The 6470-nt window shown below is 42.8% G+C and overlaps 1 long non-coding RNA gene across 1 annotated transcript; it reads right to left on the bottom strand.

Moving 5' to 3' along the window:
* Positions 1 to 2012: 2012 nt before the first annotated feature.
* On the bottom strand, positions 2013 to 2720 carry LOC143773717 (uncharacterized). The gene is made up of 3 exons (XR_013215328.1): positions 2675 to 2720; positions 2519 to 2587; positions 2013 to 2185 (listed from the first exon to the last, which is right to left on the bottom strand). It is a non-coding gene; the product is annotated as an uncharacterized LOC143773717 (long non-coding RNA).
* Positions 2721 to 6470: the final 3750 nt, after the last annotated feature.

Raw genomic sequence — 6470 nt, 5'->3', positions numbered from 1 at the left:
TAATCTTGATGGCTATTGCGGATGCAAGATACCGGTTTGTAGCTGTGGATATTGGTGCGTATGGCCGTACTAACGATTCAAGAGTCTTCAGAGACTCCAACATGGGGAGATGTTTGTATAGCAACAATTTTAACTTACCCTCATCACGACCTCTACCGGGGACCGAAGACCCAAGTTTGCCCTTTGTTTTAGTTGGTGATGAGGCGTTCCAACTTGGGCAAAATCTCCTCAAACCGTACTCAAGCCGCAGTCTGAACTCCACCAAGCGCATTTTTAATTATCGCTTGAGCCGGGCAAGACGTTATGTGGAGTGCGCCTTTGGGATTTTGACATTAAAATGGCGAATTCTACTAACGTGCATGCAACTGCAACCAGAAAATGTGGACCGTGTTGTGAAGGCATGCATCTGTCTGCATAATTTTGTGGCCAGACATGAACCCCAGGTGGTTGACCCCGATGAATGTGAGTCGAACCTCATGAGCATTGAATCTACTGCTGTTCGGTCTACAGCTCAAATAATGAGGATTCGTGACCAATTTGCACAGTACTTCATACATGAGGGGCATGTTCCATGGCAAGACAGACACGTGTAAAATTTATTTCAAGTCTGAAGCTGTGTCCTGATGTGTTTTTTGAGTTTTTTTTATTTCCCATATGTCTTGTAAAATATGTCTTGTAAAATGTTACATTACTGTTATGTTGTGTTCACAGTCATACAAGAATCAGATTTTAAACAGTTTACTTAAGTTTCCGAATTTTTATGAAAGAACAGTTGTGAACTTGTTACATATGATATCCCATAGGGATGTAAAAAAACACACACGAAATTGGGTGGTAAAAAAACAATAAACCAAAAAACGTGAAACACAGTTTGCACCTGGCTGGGGACACTGAGCTGTACTATAGACTCTGGTATTGCGCGGGTGTATTGTCTGCCCAGGTGTATGATGGACTGCTACTTTGTCTCTGATGTTCAATGCTCGGTTCACACCGGGCTCTATATTGAGGGTTGTAGGCCGGCATGTCTATGCTTCTGGTTCTCGATGGAGCTGGCTCCTGGGGTCCCACAAATTCCTCAAGAAGGTCATTCAGTCTTTGCCGAAACAAAAGGTTTCTGTGTGCCGGGATATTTTGTGCTACGGGAACATAGGACAAAAAAAGTAGCTTCCATTCATTAGCAGAATATACAGACTCGCGAGATTGTAAGTCGGTAATTTCCCACATCAGGTCTTTCAGTTCACTCAGACACATGTCCTCAACCCGCTGAAGTCCATCGACAATAATGGCATCAGCTTCATCTTTTTGTGAAGCTCACTTGCGTCCACGCACTGATTGCAACCGGGCACTCACACCTGAAGCCACAGTGCTTCTCTCCCCAGATCGTGGCTCGCTGATGACAGAGACGTCTTCAGTGCCCGTCTGCTGACTTGGTTCCAGTGGAGATGGTTCCAGTTCTTCTGCCTGTCTAGGCGCGGCGGTACTGCAGATCGTGCTGTAACCAAAAATATATATATATATTTTGCTGTAATTTTTAAAAAATGTTTTCTCGCACACAGACCAATTTGTACTTACGAGCGCTGAGACAATGTTTTTTGAAGAAAGAGCAATTGCTCGTAGTGCACATACGGGGTCACCCGTTTTGCACCTGCTCCGCTTGGTACATTTTGACTATTCCGGTAGTCACGGACAAAGCGGTCCCTTATTGATTTCCAGCGAGTATGGACCGCATCTGCTGAAATTTTAAAAAAAAGGTTTAAAAATTATATATATATATTAGTAGACAGTTCTTATATTGATAGTTTAAAAATTGTGTATAGTTAGTTTAGATAGTTGATATATAGCTAGTAGATAGATAGTTGATAGATAGTAATTATTATAGATGATAGAGAAATAGTTTAGTGTATAGGTAGTTGATAGTTTAGAGATAGATAGTAGACAATTTAACATCACCAATATTTACCAATTTTTTTCTTTGAGGTTGACGACTTTTCCATGTATCGGGGATTGAAGTGAGAGATAATTTGATCCCACAACTTGCGGTTCTTTACTATGTCATGGTGGGAGCTGTCGCTTTGGTCCCATATTGAGGGGTTGGCTTCCACAAGGTTGATCAGTGTCTCATTGTGAATGGTCAACGGCTCTTCGTCAACCACAATCCTTTTTTTTTTTGGCTCGCTGACTTGGACTATGTAAACACAAAACGTTATGTTGAAAGGTTCAAATTCAGTTTATTGGTAGACTAATAGATAGATACATAGATAGATAGATACATAGATAGACAGATACATAGATAGATAGATACATTAGATACATAGATAGATAGATAGATAGATAGATAGATAGATACATAGATAGATAGATACATAGATAGATCGATACATAGATAGATACAGCGAAAGATAGATACAGCGAAAGATAGAGAGAGAGAGAGAGAGAGAGAGATAGTGGATAGATAGTTTATAGATATAGCAGATAGAAAGTGAATAGATTGTAGATAAATTTCTAGTTTTATATTTACCACTGGCAGTTGTGGAGACGACAGACGGCGAGGAACCTTCTTCCTCTTGTGTCCTCCGTGTGCCACAACCTATTGTGTATGTAAATGAAAAAAAAAATTAAATTTCTTTGATCAATAAATTTATGTTTGCAAAACTTAAAAATGTCTGCTATGTACCTTTGTTGGTTTTGCCTGTTTTTTTGGGGGGGGCCTAGCAGCCTCGGGCTCCGAAGACTCCTATTTGCAATAGAAACATGATTATACATATATATATATATAGCTTAATACACTGAATTTTCACACAAATTTTAGTGGTTTTTTAAAGTGCAAGCCTACCGACTGAGAAGAAAAAACCGCAGACACGCTGCTGTTGCTGCTGCTGCTGCTGCTTCCCTCACTATCCGACATCTGCAACAAAGCAATACATTTTTAGTACACACACATCCGTCGTACAATACAGACTCCCATGATGTATACAGAGATATCTACTATATAATTGTCTAGGGAACTTCCGTCTTTCTGTCCTTCTGTCACGGTATTAATTCGCTGATTGGTCTCGGCAGCTGCCTGTCATGGCTGCCGCGACCAGTCAGCGACGCGCACAGTCAGAAAAAAAAAAGGGCCGCCCCGCACTCACTGCCCGGCGCCCGCATACACCCCTCTGCTCACCGCTCACACAGGGTACTGTGACAAACGTCGCTGAGCAATATACTACGTGACTGGGTTCTGTATAGTACGTCGCTGGGTGCTGTATACTACTTCACTGTGCAATACACAATGTGGCTCTGTGATGTATACTACGTCGCTGGGCAATATACTACATACTACATGGCTGGGCAATATACTACGTCGCTGGGCAATATACTACATACTACATGGCTGGGCAATATACTACGTGGACATGCATATTCTAGAATACACGATGCGTTATCGGGCCACCATCTAGTATATATATATATATATATATATATATACAAATGTACTTACATTTCCTGTTATCTTTTGCAAGACACTTTTTTCTCTGGTGTGCAGCAGGCCTCAGGATGTGCGCTGGGGACAGTAATGGCCGAAATCCTGTTTCCTGTCACATGACCACATGGACCTCCCTCAAACGCTATTAAAACGTATGGTTCTTTTTGGAAATTTATCAAGATTTGCGTCTGGCTGCGTTTGCCATAGACATCAATGGCAGAATTAACGCTTCCGTTAGTATTGCGTTAGCTTGGCCGGACCCGAAAACGCTGCAAGCTGCGTTCCAAGGTCCGTCAGAAAAAAACGTTATGTGACTAACGCATGCCAAATTTGGCATGCGTCACGAGGCGTCAGACAATGCAAGTCTATGGGCGCGTTAGTATGTGCGTTATATTGCGTTTTCACTACTTAAAAACATGTCCGTTAGACGGACTCACCTAGCGCAATGTGAACCTAGCCTAAGGCTCGGGTGTTCATGTAAAGCAGCATGAACCAGTTAACAGCCTAAGTATGTAGCAGTACAGACACAGAGGTCTATTAACGGCATAAATTGTATGAGAATGTAACGACCGTTATGTCGGTCGCTGCTCGAGAACAGAATACGGCGCTGCTATGAATGACTCAGGGGACAATTTGATATTAAACCAACTTTTCTTTATAACTTATGCAAAAAATGACAGAATTTCTCTCCCAACACAATATGGGCCACAACAGCCACAACTCACAGAATACAAGTTATACAGCCTGAGAGACCCCAAGTGCCAACTTCACAGACAGGAATCCGACTACCCCACAACTATACTACTCCCTCCCTTAACTGTAATGGGCCTACACGGGGTTATACTGTGCCTGTGACACGTGGTCCTCTCAGGAATACAATCTTACACCCACCTCCCGCTTAATTTACAATAAATCACGGGTACCCGTTTTTTTTCAACATATATATATATATACTGTATATCACAGTATATACTCAATGAATACGCAGTGCACTGTCTTATTGTTGAGTGCTCAGAGTGTACTCTTTCACAATATATGCTTCAATGGTAAATAACTGAATTTGTTATACAGATGTCCAGCAGCGGATTAAATAGATATTTGAGCCACCAAATCTTCTGTTGCAGATCCAGATACAGTTCACAAATAATTCCAGGAATATCCCACAGCCAGAATCGTGAAGCGCAGGAATCCACACAGTGTCTATTAGTTATCAGGCAATTCTTAATACAAGAGTGTCCTTAAACAGGCTGTGATTCCTATCTAGCTATCCCTAGCTAACTACACAGTCGGTGACCGGTCACACTTCTCTGTTTACTCACAAGAATAGCTTTCTTGAAATCACACAGTCCCAAAACAGGAATGCCTCAAGATCTGTATTCCCCACTCTCCATCACCGCGCTGCTTCTTCTCAAACGCCCAGAAACTCTCTCTGAGGTAACTGTCCTGTTTCCAGAATCTTCTTGTCTTTTACTCATGGATGACCTCCGGTGGCTGAACAAAATTACTGCAACAACATTGTAATTATCCTGTCTATTACTCAAGGGTGACCTCTGGTGGCTGAACACAGTTACTGTATCAACACTGTTTATGATTAAAAAAAAAAACATCACCATTTTACAAGAACATAATGCGAGGAACCTGAGTTTGGTTTAACTTATATGAATGGGCCACACAGGGATAATTAGGTTAATGCGTTGAGGTGGTAGGCCAGTCTGAACAAATGCGTTTTTAGGGCACACTTAAAACCGTGGGGAACAGGGATTAATCATATTAACCTGGGTAGTGCATTCCAAAGAATTGGCGAAGCACATGAAAAGTCTTGGAGAAGGGAGTGGGAGGTTCTGATTATTGAGGATGCTAACCTGAGGTCATTAGCGGAGCGGAGGGCACGGGTAGGGTGGTAGACTGAGACCAGGGAGGAGATGTAGGGTGGGGCTGAGCCATGGAGCACTTTGTGAATGAGGGTAATAGTTTTGTACTGGATTCTGGAGGGGATGGGTAACCAGTGTAATGACTGGCACAGGGTAGAGGCATTGGTGTAACGGTTGGTGAGGAATATAATCCTGGCAGCAGCATTCAGGACTGATTGGAGCGGGGAGAGTTTGGAAAGAGGGAGGCCGTTTAGGAGAGAGTTACAATAGTCCAAAAGAGAATGAATGAGTGAAACAGTAAGAGTTTTTGCAGAGTCAAAAGTAGGAAAAGGGCAAATTCTAGAAATTTTTTTGAGATGCAGATAAGAAGAGCAAGCCAATGATCAGATGTGGGGGGTGAAGGAAAGCTCAGAATCAAGTATGACCCCAAGGCAGTGGGCATGTTGCTTGGGAGTAATGGTGGAACCACACACGGAGATGGCAATGTCAGGCAAACATAGGTTAGTAGAGGGAGAGAATACTAGGAGTTCAGTTTTTGACAGGCTCAGTTTCAGATAGAGGGAGGACATGATGTTAGAGACAGCGGTAAGACAATAGCTGGTGTTTTCTAAAATGAGAGGTGACAGCTGGGGAAAGGGACTGTAGGAGATGTGACGGAATGGGGTCACTGGTGCAAGTGGTCGGGCGAGAAGATGCAAGGAGCCTGATTACTTCTTCTTTTGTAACTGGTTCAAAGTCAGAGAGTGGACTAGATGCTGTGGGGGAGGGAGGACAGTGCATGGTATGAAGGGGTTGGGAGGTAATTTCCTGTTGGATGTGGTCAATTTTTTCTTTGAAGTAATTGGCCAGATTGTCAGCGCGGAGATCTGTGGTTGGGGCCTGCACTTTTGGGTTGAGTAGGGACTGGAAAGTGTCAAAGAGACGTTTAGGATTATTGGACAGGGAGGTGATGAAGGTGTTAAAATAGGTTTGTTTGGAGAGGTGAAGGGCAGAGTTGTATGTTTTAAGCATGAACTTTTAATGGATGAAATCTTCGGGTAGATTACATTTTCTCCACAGATGTTCGGCGCACCTGGAGCACCGCTGCAGGAAACGTGTTTGCAGCGTGTGCCACGGTTGTCTCCATCTGT

The sequence above is a fragment of the Ranitomeya variabilis genome, chromosome 5 (genome assembly GCF_051348905.1).
Source record: "Ranitomeya variabilis isolate aRanVar5 chromosome 5, aRanVar5.hap1, whole genome shotgun sequence".
NCBI classification, from domain to species: Eukaryota; Metazoa; Chordata; class Amphibia; order Anura; family Dendrobatidae; genus Ranitomeya; species Ranitomeya variabilis.
Note: the sequence above shows the minus strand (reverse complement) of the source record. Positions and strands in the feature narration are given on the sequence as shown.